Here is a 15,044-nt window from a genome sequence, read left to right on the forward strand (position 1 = left end):
TTCCAAAGTCTCGACGGGTTCAAAGTCAATCTTGCTCGATCGATCCTTTTTACCTCTCGATCGAGGTCTTTCAGCAGATTTTTCACTCGATCGAGTATTCTCAGCCTCTCGATCGAGTCCCTCATTATCAGCATTGTTCGATCGAGGAACAATATCACTCGATCAAACACTTTTCCCTGAATTTTCACTCGATCGAGTAGTTTCTGTTGGAGTTAGTGTCCTCCACAATAGTGCGTTTACATAATAAATCTCATTAAAGGAATATTATCAGATATTTAATTATTTTATCCTCGTCAGTTGATTAACGTAAATCGATAACGGTTGGCTGACTAGAGTTTGACGTTATTGTCGTGAGACGGCGGTTATCAACTGACCCCTTTCGGTCACACCTAAAGGAACGAACCCCAATAGACAACTAATTAATTGTGTGAGATACAATTTATTTAGTCCCTTGATTTATAGACTAAAAGGTTAGTCGATTATTTTAGAGAGATTTCGAGTTGCGAACTCGAGGCACGACAGTTATTATTTAATTATGCGATAATTGAATAATAAATTATGGGAGACGGGTTTTAGTTAATTAATTGTTAATTCACTAAAATTGTACTAATTGATTAATGTGATTAATATTAGTACGTAAAATAATATGTGTAGCGGTACACGTATATTTACGGAGTGATTTGGACGAAATTAATTGGAAGCATTTAAACATGAAGCGATGTTTAAATAAAATTTACACGTATTTGTGAGACAAATATAAGAACCAACATGGACCCGTAAATGGGACATTGGACCGTTAAAATGGAGTGTAGTGGATGATTATAATCATAATGATTACACATTACTTGTTTTTTCTTCCATAAGTTGTCATAACATCTTTGTGCATGCGATAAAGATTGGACAAAAATAAAAACAAGTGCACTCCCTCACTCCACCAACTCCCACCTGGTTTTCCTCCTCTTTATGGACCAACAATTGCTTATTTCTACACACTACTTCATTTTGTGTATTTGCATGTGAAAAGCTTGTTGGTCTTTCTCTCTAAAACCATAATTTACTAAGATGTTAGTACACAAAATTATTACTAAGATTGTTAGTAATATTTACATATTATTAAGGGTAATCTTACTAATATCTAGTTAATATTAGTAAGGTTGTTGGGTAAGTTCTTGGGTGCTTAAGAAAGGAGGTGTTCTTTTTGGACACTTGAAGATGGAGGATCTTGCCATTTATTTTAAGCTCAAGAACAACCAAGATGGGTGATCTTGGTTGTGCCCAAATACTACCATTTCTCAATGTAAGGAAAATTGTTTTCCTCTTCTTTTATATTAATATGCTTTTATATTGCATGCATGTTACATAGATCACATAAACTTAAGTTATGATATAATTTGACATTTAATTAGAGTGTCTAATTAGGATCTATGATCTTTCAGTTTCAGCCCCTCGATCGAATCCTTGAATGTCCAGTTTACTCGATCGATCAATAATTCCACTCGATCGAGTAATATCATCAGCATTTCTAATCGATCGACCTCCAGAAATCTATCGATCGAGTATTGTCTTCGGATTGAGCATATTTTCAGCAGGGGATGACTGTTCATCGTCAGCAACGACATCCTTCGGGTTTGATATGTCCTCAACAGTTGACAATTTGGGTCCTTCATAAGAAAGACCACTGCGCAGGTTAAACAAATTTATCGTGTCATGTGGATTCTTCTCAGATTGAGACGGTAAATGACCTGGCTTTCTCGTGGACTGGCTAGCGGCGATTTGGGCAACTTGGGTCTCGAGTGACTTAATTGATGCTTCTTTTTGTTGGTCACTCATCTGCATCTGCTTAGTCAATGATTGGATCATCGACTTCAACTCAGCTAACTCACTAACTCCAATAGAGGAAGCTCCTTGATGCGGCGGTGGAAAGGATGGAGGCTTTTGAAAGCCTTGTTGAGCTTTATGAGGAGGGACATAAGCTTGTTGCTACTGCGGAGGAGTAGGATTGAGCACATTCTGGCTGGTCCATCTCAATTTGGGATGGACTCCACTTTGATTATTGTAATAGGAACCCCCTCCTTGCCTATATTGCAGAAAGGTAAGGACGTTCTCCTTCTCTGTTAGACAATCAACAGCAGTGTGACCGTCATTACTCCCACATCTCTCACAAGTAATGACTTCCTGTCTAGTCAACAAGTGAACCGTCTGTTGATCACCAGCAGCTTGCAACTCTAAATTGTTAAAACGGGCATTCATAGCTTCCAGCTGAGCCACAACAGCATTATCAACCGAATGAACTGTCTGAATGCCATCTTTCGGGTTCCCATACTCAGCACAATGGGTAGCCATCTCCTCAATAATTCCCCATCCCTTATCATCATCATTGTTCTTCTAAAATCGCCCATTAGATGAGGCGTCCAATATAGCACAGTGGTCATCATACAACCCATTGTAGAAGTGGTTGCATAAAAACCACTGATCAAAGCCATGGTGAGGAAGAGACCGCCCCAACTTTTTCAAACGACACCATGCTTCTTAAAAATTCTCATCAGGTGCCTGCTTGAAACTTGTAATTTTTCCTCTCAGCTGATTGGTACGTTGTGGAGGAAAATACCTTTTATAAAAGGCAAGGGCAAGAGTCTCCCAGTTGGTGATACCGGCTGCAGTACGATCAAGATCAGTGAGCCACTCACGGGCTCCGTCGGTCAGTGAAAAAGGAACAAGGACTTCCTTTATCTTATCCTGGGTCACTCCCTTAGTGGCGGGAATGGTAGAGCAATAGTCAGTAAAGACCTCCATATGTTTTCGCGGATCTTCACTCGCCACACCCCGAAATAGATTTCGTTCAACCAGATTAATATAGGTCGGTCTAATGTCGAAAGTATTAGCATCCTCGGTCGTAAGCTTGAAACCTTTAGGAATCGAGGCAGCTGTGGGCTCTGAGTGACTCGCAATGTTAGGCATCTTTACTGGCTTGATAGCAGTAATAAAGTTGTCTTCTTCACAAGTTGGATCTTCTGCAAACAGGAAATGTTGTAGCTCGGGTTCAAAAGTACTCAAGTCTTCCCTTTGAATCTTTCTTTGCAGTCGGAGTCTATGCCGAAATGATCTCTCTGGCTCAGGATCAGCAGGAACTAATTCTGACCTGTTAGTCCTGGGCATACACAATACTGAAAGAAATAAGTGAGAACTATCTCAAGGAATAAAAATTCCCTGAGACGAAAAGAGACAAACGAAATAAACAAGACAGGCAGGGCTATTGCCTCCCCGGCAACGGCGCCAAAATTTGATACGGTCGTTTCTGTACCAAAAATAAATACATAAATATACTAACGGAAGCAAGTTATAGGTAGGGTCGATCTCCACAGGGAGGCAAGATATCTATCTGAAAGTCCGTCTATCTAGGTCACAAATGGGGGGTTTTGAATGTGTATTCTAAACTAGTGAAGATTAAAGGGAAGAGAAGTAAAGCAAGAGTAATAAAGCATGAAAATGAGATGAAAGTGATCAGATATAAGAGAGTATGTCAGGATTTCGGTTCACCATGGCAGTCTATCGACTCAGTTGTAAATAGCGTAGACAATCTACAGTGAAAAGGGCAAGGGAAAGGTCCTTTCGGTCCGCTATCCACCCTAGACTACTACTAACTTAACTTTTGCCCTCATTAGGAAGTCTACTGTTCATAGCAGCTCTGTTCTTCCCAATCTTTCGATCCAGGGGCGAAGTTAACCGAATTAATGTTATTTAGAAGCGTGCACTCAACTAAATAGGTGTTACAGTTATTTTGCTATGGGACAGATTCTCAGCAGCAAGTTATCTAGTCTATTTACTACATCGTCACAATTCTACCATAGATCCCCTAATCCTAACATAGAGAAATTAGCTACTCATGTTCTTTGGGCAGTCAACAATAACAACAAAGAGCATGCTAATAAGAGACATAATAAAGAGATGATAATTAAGCATAAAAAAGAATAAAGGAATAATTAATGAAAGCAAATAAAGTTTAGATTAAAGAGGGAAGAATGATTACAATCCAAATCCGAGAGAGAAGAGGCAGAAAAGTTTCAGCAGTCAAAAAAGAGCAAGAATGTAATTAAGCAAAGTTTTAGAAGTGTCCAAGTCTGTTTATTAACCTAATCACGACTCCCTTATATATGGGAGCGAAAATTAACTAAAATAAACCTATCACGGATTAAGATAACCCGTGTAATCTAACAAACCACTCGATCGAGTACTTTCAGACTACTCGATCGAGGTCTTCTCCTGTAAATATACTCGATCGAACACTTCAGGCTCTCGATCGAGTAACTCCGTAAAAGCTCATTTCGATCGAGCAGAAAGAACTACTCGATCGACCTTCTGTTCCTGCCAAACAACTCGCCGACTTCCAAAACACCTCGATCGAGTGGAATTCCAATGCATCAGCCTCAAACTCGTCTTGGCAGCTTCTTTTGACCTCCCTTCACACACTTCGAGGTACGACTCTTGCTCCAAAATCTCCGTCTCCTTACAATGCATGCTAAATGGGACGAATAAGGGTCGATTCCGCTACTCTCAGGTCCATTTCTGCAATTAATACAAAACAAACCAAAGTAGCCAATTCGTGGGATTTTGCAATACAAAGCGATACAAAAAGGCATAAAAATGCGTGTAATAAGAGGCTAAAAAGTCTATATAAATTGCATGTTTCAACTTACAACAATCTTGATGTGGATTTAGATGAGAACTGTGTGCTTGCGGAGATTGGAAAACCCACCCTTCTTTGTGATGATGTTAAGATTTGAAACTTGATAAAATAGGAGGGTATTTCCTTAAGGATGATGTTTGTTATAAGTAAAGATGGAAATGGGTTTGACATAGATGATGGTGCTAGTGAAGAAGAGCAAGTGCGGGGTTATGATGTGCATCCACTCGATGAGCCTCTTCTTGAGAAATTTGAGGTTTGCTTTTGTGTTGAGGATGATTCCTACACATCAACCAGTGGTCATTTATACCTCATTTCTCTTACCCCTTTACTTGAGTTTATGACTATTGAGTATGATTATGATGATCTCCTCAAAGAGGTTGATTTATCCCGCGATGATTGCTTGTTGGAGACATTTGAAAATAGGGATAAAATCAACACTATTGGAGGAGATGCGAATGAAGATTGTGATGATGTGCATGGCTTGAAGAGTCTACCTCTTGTGCCTTTGGAACAAAATTATAAGGCTTGGGGTGAGTATGACACATTTGGTGTGCTCACCTTTTCTTACAAATTGCTTATGACTCATCATGTGTCTTATGTATGCTATTTTTCATGCTTGTTGCTCTTCATTGCATATAACCATTTTGTTGAAAATTGGTCATCTTTATTTGATAAGTTAATGAGATCTTTGATGGGATTTTTAAATGACTCACTTGTTTGTTGTGTTTGATTGCAGGTTTGGCGGTTTTTTAAAACCGCTTTTCTTGAAAGGCAACCCAAGCTTTTTGAAATTTTTTCCTAAAAATCCAAAAAAATTGAAAACCCAAAAATATTTACAAAAACATGTATTTTATTTCCGAATTTCCTCCACGCATTTATTTCCATTGGAAATTATGTAAATAAATATGTGTGGGGAAGAAATTCTATTATTTAAAAATACAAAAAAATATTATTTATTTTTAAAATATTTAAAACTCCAAAAACATGTTGTTTACTTTCACAAAAAATTGCCTCCTAAGTATACTTCATTCGTCATTGAATGTTGTAAATATCAAGTGTAGGGAGGAGGCCCAAAAAAATACATCTTTTATTTTCCCTATTTCCTCCCTACATTACGTTCCATCGAGGACGATGTAAATTTTAAGTATGGGGAGGGAAATATCCACTTTGTGTATATTTTTTTATATTTATATATATACTTATAAATTTGAGAAAATTTCAAAAAATACCTAAAAATTTCAAAATTTCAAAAATTTTTAAAAAGACGGCATTGTAAATATATGTTTGTCTAATAAGTGGCGTATGCACATACAGGACATTTGAAGCATTAAGAGACTAGAAGACCACTTGGTTTAATCTTTCCTATGTCTTTCTCCTTTACTATTGTTTTCCTTTATATTGTTGGATATATGGAGAAGGATGGGCTATGTTGATGAGGATGTTCCATTTTGGAACTTGGTGTGTGTTGCTTACGTGCTGCTAGGTTTAGACAATTGTTCCATGTTTATTTATGTTGCTAGTACTTAGAAATAAATTTCGTATCTTGTGAACATGAGTTTGTTGCTTTATTTACCATTTTTATCAAGTTTGTACATAAATGTGGTCTAGGAAGGGAGCATGATACCCTTAATGATGATATTGTCTTGGCCGTGTCTTCCCCCTCCCATTGGCTTGCACCTTGTGACCCCCTCGTTATATGCGGTAAATGCGGCTTGAAAGAAAAGTGTTGACCGCCTTGTGAGACCAAGAGGACCGTAGGCTAGGCCTAGACTTCGACCTAGCTACATACATGTGAGGTTTAGAGCCTTCTATGGGTCGGTACATTCATACCTGGCCCCTGTTTAGGATTGTGAGTAGGTCTCCTCACGAGACGTGTCATGTTCATAGGCATAAATGTGTCATTCGGTCCTTAGACCATGAGGTGTTCATTTGTGTGCACATTTTTGAAACAAACTCGTTGCAAGTACTCGTTTTAACCTTATGTTGCCAAACTAAGCTCTCTTTCGACCCTTTAGATTAGGACCACCTTTTCCTTAACCCCCTTGAGCCTTGCCTTTCCTTTTGGAACCTACTATATCAACTATATTCCAAAACACCCTTCCCCGATCAAGAAGTTGTCATGGTTGTGGTTGCATGAGTCGGGGTATTGAGTCCTAATTTAGTGAATTGGAGCTCAATTGACTTGTGTTGGAACATTTGTATCTATTTTGGCAAGAAGTTGAATAAAGAGGTTTTGAAAAAGAAAAAACAGAAAAATATGAAAAGAAAAATATGAAAAGAAAAGAAATTTACTTGTTATGTATTTAAATTATGTTTGATGAGAAAAAGCTGAGCAACATTCCTTATGCATCATTAAAGGAGTAGAAGAAGGCGTTGCGAAATAAAAGGGAAATGGTATTTTTCCAAATGAGTCGGATTTTCAAATTTTTGTGTAATTTAGGTTACTAATATCATGTTCGTTTTTATTCATTCACTTGTTGTAATAAGCCGGGAGGAATTGGAATTTTCACAATTTCTTGATATGTAACTTCTCATTATCCATAACGTTGCTTGCACCAATCCCGTTTCGACCCGTTCCCCAAGCCCATTTATAACCTTTTGTTTCAACTTGTGTGCATTCTTCCTTTTTGCATCTCACATGGTCATAGGATAGAATTACACGTTAGATTGCGGACACGTTTCACGAGTCGTAGTAGGTGAGTGTTTTTGGTTACTTTTTGTCACATGAAAACACCCGTTCTTCAATGAGTGACGAGTGCAAACCGCGAGGAAGTCGGTAGTCTAGGTCCCCTTAGTCATGGGTCTCTCTTGGTTGAATCTTGAGTCGTATCATGTAATCCTTGGACGTTTAGCTTTGCTTCCCCTTTCCTGTGATACTACAATTGTTTTAAGTTACTATAACTTTTCTTATGTGGTTTTATACGATTTTTATCGATGCTTTGTATATTATACATGTGCGATTGTCTTTATAATATAAGTGTGTGATGATAACATTTCTATTGGAATGTATGGAGTTAATGTTTTGAGTGTTTGTGTGAACTCCGGGGACGGAGTTCTTTTTAAGGAGGGAAGATTGTAATACCCGGTAATTTAATTATACAAATATGACTTAGTCGTTGGTATATAGTACAATATATATTATATACTATGTTATAATAAAGAGAAAAGGAACCCATCTAGAAAGACTATACTAATAATACTTATTAATCACATAATATTTATATAATAATAATATAACAATGCTATAATACTATTATATAATAATAATAATAATAAAACCAAACCAATATTAAACACTTACTTTCTGTATTCTTCATTCTCCTCATTCAAAAGAAAAAAGGAAAAGGAAAACAAAAAGGGAGATAAAGAGAGGTGCGGCTAGGGCAAAGGAATGAGAAAGAGAGTCACCGTCGCACACATCGTGTTAACTTACTCATCTTACTGGTTTTCTTCGCTGCTATTCTGTACTCGTTATTAATCAAGGTACCACGCTATTATGTTACTAATATTTGTTGTCTTTTATATAAATCATCGAGTCGTTTTATGTCTAAATTTATACCTATGTCCTCGGTTAATCTTCAGTGTATTATAGGGCATTTCAGGTTCATTTTAGTGTGAGTGTGGAGTCCATACGGACTGTAATACTCCGTATTTATGAGTCTCTGGGTACTCTATCGAGTAGGCCTTACTCTGTCGAGTAAGGGTGAGTTGCGTTTTAAAATAGTTTCTGACCTGTTGGGTACTCGATCGAGCAACTAGGATACTCGATCGAGTAAGGGGGTACTCGATCGAGTAAGGGGGTACTCGATCGAGTACCTTAGATACTCGATCGAGTAGCCGGCTTACAGGGAGTTTTTCTCGGGTTTTGTTAATTATGCGATTAAGATATATAACCTTTTCCGTCATCATTCTAAACACTTTTTCAAAACCTAATTTACTGTCAAAGAGAGAAAGAAAGTACGTTCATCATCTTAATCGCATTGTTAGCAAACCCCGGAGTTTGGAAGGTCGGTTTTCATCGTTTGTTATACCGTTGAGATCCTTGCGTCGAGGGTAAGATCTATGTACCCTTTTTATTGTCTTTCCTTTAAGTTGGTTAAACCCTAATCTAGGGATTTGGGGGTTTTTGAGTAGTTTGTGATTTGGTAGTATTTGTATGTTGTATGATAGGAGGAGGTTTCGTAGAAGAAGCTTTTGATACATTTTGTAGAGACCGTCGATAGTTGTGCTTTCGGGTAGGATTTCTACTCGGTATTAGTCCCATAATGGGATGATTGTTGATGTGTTGTGGTTGATTGAATAATATAGTAATTGTATTGTGACGGTTTGTTGATTGTGATTGTTTGTCTCTGGTTCTCGAGGCGTGTCCTCGGCTGAGTGGGGTCACTTGCGGGAGTGGCTTCCCGCCCTAGTTTCGCCCTTTGTGGAACCCGCCACGGAAGGGGATGTGCACATTAATGGACAGGGTTGTCGCTCATTATGAGGAGCGGGGATTTGGTGGGTACGGTTGCGGTCCCCCACTGGCAGGGCTGGTCCAGTGGACAGTCGGGGATTGAGATTGTTGGAATTGGTGTGGTTGTGTGTGTGTGACGGTTAAGCTGTCTATTTATCTTATTGTTGATATATATTGAGTTGTGTGATTAGTACTGACCCCGGTTGTTGTTTTGTAAACCTGCGGTGATCCATTCGGGGATGGTGAGCGATAATTGAGTTTGAGTTTGAGTTAGTCACCGGGATAGTGGGATGTGCCACCGTCTGACGATAGAAGTCTTCCGCTGTAGTTTTATTAGTTTTATAACATTTCAGTTAATTCAGTAGACATTTGGTTTGAGAACTTGTACCCGTATTTTGGGATTTGGTTTCAGTTGTACTTTTCACTAAAGTTATATTATTTAAAGTTGTTTCGTTATTGTCTTATGAATATCATGCCTCGGGTAACCGAGAGGGTAGCATTCTTATACCTGAGTGGTCCTGGTAAGGCACTTGGAGTATGGGGGTGTTACAAAATGTATCAGAGCGACGATCCTGAAACCTGTAACCAATGAACCTAATGAACATAGGGAGTCAATTAAAATGAACCCGGGGTAAAGGTTGTAGGAGCTAATGCAAAGTCTTGGGAGACGTCCTGAAGCCGCGAACTCGCCCTACAATTTTGAACCGGTCACATGGGGGGGTGTATGTCAAGGTCGTATGCGTTGTTTGGTTAGCTTGTGTGTGAATGTGATGAAGTGTGTGTAACCGTTGGATGTTTGTAGTAAAAAGTTGAGAATGTGAAAGAAAGGTTGATGATATATGTAGAACTGTTGCTGGAATGAGAAGCATGATGGATGTTTACAATGTGGCGTTTAATAACATGATATAATGATTTCGTAGATCGTATGAAAAGATGCGTAGCAATATATGCTTAGTTATGATATAACGTTGGTTTTATAAAGTTTTTAGCATGTCGGAATATGATATAGCATGCGGGTAGTGTTTTCGAGTTAGCATGACTCGATCGAGTGGGACTGATTTGATCTGGTGGGATTTTGACGATTTTCAGTCCAGAATCGTGTTTTTGGGCACTCGATCGAGTACCTCGGGCACTCGATCGAGTAGGGGGTCACTCGATCGAGTAGCCTACTCGGTCGAGTATGTTAGAGATCAGAAGGTCTGTTTGGGGTCTGATGTTGGGGCACTCGATCGAGTATGGTGGGCACTCGATCGAGTAGCCTGTTACTCAATCGAGTATGTTTGGGAACTCGATCGAGTAGGGTCTGGGCAGCTTGTTTTCGTGTTTTGAGGTTTTGGCGCGTATGTTTATATCCACCCCTTTTTCTGATATAGCTTCAAGATGCCGCCTAAGAAGAATGCGTTATATGCGAGAGCTGAGCTTATGAACATAGATGAAATCGTTAAGATGTTGGAGCATCAGGATGCTCTTACTAAGGCTTTAAAGACTGTGGGGAAAGATAAGGATAAGGATAAGGAGAAAGAGGTTGATCACTCTAAAATCAGCCTCTATATAGCGAGGTTTAACCCGAAAGAGTACAAGGGGGTTGGGGAGCCTAACCTTCTTGATAGCTGGCTTAGAGAGATGGAGAACATATTAGATTTGGTTCACTGTCCTGATGAGATGAGAGTGGAACAGGCTGCATTCTATCTGAGAGAGGCAGCTGGTAAGTGGTGGGATACGGTGAAAGTGAGTGCTAAGGAGTTATATGCGAACCAAGGTTTACCTGCTATACCTTGGGAAGAGTTTCGTAGGGCTATGAGAAAAGAGTAAGTTGAGAGAAGAGTTTGACAGTTTTAAGATGACCGCTGAGATGTCTGTGGCCGAGTACTACAGGCAGTTCAATGACAAGTCTAGGTATGCTGAGGATATGGGTTTGAGTGAGGAGAATTTGGCGCTGAGGTTTGAGAGGGGGCTGACCCCTAAGATCATGGACAAGTTACCCGAGGGAGTCCTTACTGATGTTAAGGAAGCTTATGAGAGGGCTGGGAGAGCTGAGAGGTTAGTGGAGATGGCTCAGGAGAGGTTAGGTGGCGAGAAAAGGAAGTCTGAGAGCGAGGGTGGTGGCCAATCTAATCACAAGAAAGGCAACCACAATCAAGCTAAGGGGTTCTCTTCTGGGTCAGGATTCAGTGCTGGGGCTTCCTTTGGGCGTGGCCGTGGAAGTGTTAGTGGTAGTTGGGGAGTGACCTACTATAGTTGTGGTGGTGTAGGCCACAAGAGACATGAGTGCACAAGTGCACCGGGAACTTTCCAGAGACCTACGCAGAGCTACGCGAGCAATAGACCGGCTGGGTCGTGGGCAAACCGGGGAAGTTAGAGCTATCAGGGTGGTGGTAACCGCAACGGCGGTAATTCTTATCAGAAACCACCAACGAACAACAACAACAACAATCAAGGGTCGGGTGCTAAGCCGACCACATCAGCCAGTACTGTCCAGGGAGGTGGGCAGAAGACCAGTGGAAAGTTATTTATGATGGAGAAGAAAGCAGCTGAGGAGGATGCACACGTTATCACCGGTACTTTTCTTGTTAATGGTATTAATACCTTTGTTTTGTTTGATTCGGGGGCTTCTCAGTCGTTTGTATCTTCGAGTCATGTTAAACGGTTGGGTTTGAGGGTGTATGAGTCTGTTAGTGAGCAAGTCTTTATACCTTCGGGTGAGTCTGTATCTTGTGGGAGGTTATATAGGGATGTACATATGATAGTTGGGCAAGTTGTTTTCCCTGTAGACTTGCTAGAGTTTCCTTTTGACGGTTTTGAGATGATAGTTGGGATGGATTGGCTGGGAAAGTATAAAGCTAAGATAGACTGTCATCAAAAGAAAGTGTCCTTGAGAGGTCCTCAGGGTGTTAGTGTGTGTTATCGTGGGTTTCTAGTCAAACCCAAAGTTAAGTTGATTGCAGCTGTCACCTTGAAGTCTTACCCGAGGAAGGGATGTCCTTTGATCTTGTGCCATGTGAGAGATGACCGGATAGAGAGTCCGGCAGTTGATCAGATACCGGTGGTGGGAGAGTTTGCAGATGTTTTTCCAGAGGAGATTCTGGGGTTGCCACCGAAGAGGGAGATAGATTTCACCGTTGAGTTGAAACTTAGGGGACCGGGCCAATCTCTAAGGCACCGTGCGGATGGGTCCTAAAGAGATGGAGGAGCTCAGGAAGCAGTTAGATGATCTGATAGAGAAGGGATACATTAGACCTAGTGTATCGCCGTGGGGAGCACCAGTTCTTTTCGTGAAGAAGAAAGATGGGAGTTTGAGGTTGTGCAAAGATTACAGGGAGCTGAACCGAGTGACAGTGAAGAACAAGTTTCCTTTGCCAAGGATAGATGACCTGTTTGATCAGTTGAGTGGTGTATCAGTCTTTTCCAAGATTGATTTGAGGTCGGGGTACCATCAGGTGAAGATTAGAGAGGTGGACATACCAAAGACAGCTTTCACGTCGAGGTATGGCCATTATGAGTATGTGGTGATGCCGTTTGGGTTATCTAATGCGCCGGCAGTGTTTATGGATTTGATGAATAGGATCTTTAGACAGTTTTTTGACAAGTTTGTAGTGGTGTTTATCGATGATATCTTAGTCTACTCCAAGACTAAGGAGGAGCATGAGGAGCATCTGAGGGTTGTGTTGCAGACTTTGAGGGAGCATGAGCTATATGCTAAGCTATCCAAGTGTGAGTTCTGGTTAGACAAAGTTGCTTTTCTGGGGCATGTGATCTCTAAGGAGGGAGTAGCTGTGGATCCGGCGAAGATTGAGGCAGTGACAAAGTGGGAAGCACCAAAGAATGTTGCTGAGATCAAGAGTTTTCTGGGTTTAGCTGGGTACTACAGACGGTTCGTGCAGGATTTCTCCAAGATAGCTAGACCTATGACAGCGTTGATGAGGAAAGAGAACAGGTTTCGTTGGGATGAGAATTGTGAGAAAGCGTTCCAAACATTAAAGGAGCGTTTGACCACAGCTCCCATCTTAGCATTGCCTGAAGGGATCGAGAACTTTGAGGTTTATACAGATGCCTCAAAGAATGGGTTGGGCTGTGTGTTGATGCAGAACGGTAAGGTGATTGCCTATGCTTCTAGGCAATTGAAGCCGTATGAGGAGAACTACCCTACTCATGATCTGCAGTTGGGTGCAGTGGTGTTTGCTCTCAAGATATGGAGACATTACCTTTATGGAGCAATCTTTAAGGTATTTTCTGATCACAAGAGTCTCAAGTATATTTTCACTCAAAAGGAGTTGAACATGAGACAGAGGAGGTGGATGGAGTTGATTGGCGATTATGACATGGAAATTATCTACCATGAAGGGAAGGCCAATGTAGTTGCTGATGCTTTGAGTAGGAAGAGTGTACACTCTTTGTTTACAGCTCTATCTTTGATGAGGCTGCGAGATGAGGTAGCGAGGTTTGGAATACATATGATGCAGAAAGGGGATGCCATGGGTGATCTGACAGTGCAGCTTGAGTTTTATGATGACATTCGGGGTAAGCAGGCGTTGGATACTAAGATAGTGGAGTGGAGAGCTGGAGTAGAGAAAGGGACAGTGTCCCGATTTTCCATTCATACAGACGGTAGTTTGAGGTTTGATGGTAGGTGGTGTGTTCCTAATGATGAGGAGTTGAAAAAGACTATCATGACAGAGGCGCATTGCACACCATATTCAGTTCATCCAAGGTGGAGATAAGTTGTACAAGGATTTAAAGAATACGTTTTGGTGGGCTGGAATGAAGAAAGAGACAGCTGAGTTTGTGGCCCGTTGTTTGACATGCCAGAGAGTTAAAGGGGAACAGCGACGACCACAAGGTAAGATTCAGTCTTTAACGGTACCTAAGTGGAAGTGGGAATCCATTTCCATGGATTTTATCGTGGGTTTGCCAAAGAGTCAACAAGGTAACAATATGATATGGGTGATAGTGGATCGACTGACCAAGTCACCTCACTTTGTTCCAATGATAGATACATGGACTAAAGCACAATTGGCTATGGCCTATCGAAAGAACGTGCTTAAGTTACATGGAGTCCCTAAGGACATAGTGTCTGACAGAGATGCGAGATTTATATCAAGGTTTTGGAAAGAGTTGCAGGAATCGTTGGGAACAACCTTGAAGATGAGTACAGCATTTCATCCTGCGACAGACGGACAAACTGAGAGAACGATCAAAACTCTTGAAGATATGTTGCGAGCTTGTGTGATGGATTTTGGTGGTAGCTGGGAACAGAGGTTAGACTTGATTGAGTTTTCTTACAATAACAGCTATCACACTAGTATTGGTATGGCACCGTTTGAGGCTTTGTATGGGAGGAGATGTAGGAGTCCGATTTGTTGGGACGACAGTGCTGAGGTAGTGGTTCTAGGACCAGAGATGGTACATGAGATGGTTGAACAGATTAAGATGATCAGGGAACGGATGAGAGCAGCTCAGGATAGGCAAAAGAGTTATGCAGATCTACATCGCCGGGATATAGAGTTTCAGGTTGGGGACAAGGTTCTTTTGAAAGTGTCTCCTATGCGTGGGGTTATGATATTTTGGAAGAAAGGTAAGCTAAATCAGAAGTTTATCGGACCTTATGAGATCTTAGAGCGAGTTGGGGAAGTTGCATATCGTCTGGCTTTACCAGCTGCGTTAGAGAGAGTGCATAATGTGTTTCATGTATCGCAGCTGCGGAAGTATGTGAGTGATCCGTCACATGTGTTAGAGGCAGAGAGCTTAGAGCTAGATGAGTCCTTATCATATCTTGAGGTACCTAAGCAGATTCTTGACCGAAAGGTTAGGAAGACTAGGAGTGGTGAGACAGTTTTGCTTAAGATCCTTTGGTCTAACCACGAGACTGAGGAAGCTACATGGGAGCCAGAGGAAGCTATGAAAGAGCGT

The 15,044-nt window shown here is 40.8% G+C and overlaps 1 non-coding gene across 1 annotated transcript; it reads left to right on the forward strand.

The window, feature by feature from the left end:
• The first annotated feature begins 2,476 nt into the window (after positions 1 to 2,476).
• Positions 2,477 to 2,583, forward strand: LOC141654086 (small nucleolar RNA R71). Its single transcript, XR_012547662.1, has one exon. It is a non-coding gene; the product is annotated as a small nucleolar RNA R71 (small nucleolar RNA).
• The last annotated feature ends 12,461 nt before the right edge of the window (positions 2,584 to 15,044 follow it).

The sequence above is a fragment of the Silene latifolia genome, chromosome 4 (genome assembly GCF_048544455.1).
Source record: "Silene latifolia isolate original U9 population chromosome 4, ASM4854445v1, whole genome shotgun sequence".
Classification (NCBI taxonomy): Eukaryota; Viridiplantae; Streptophyta; class Magnoliopsida; order Caryophyllales; family Caryophyllaceae; genus Silene; species Silene latifolia.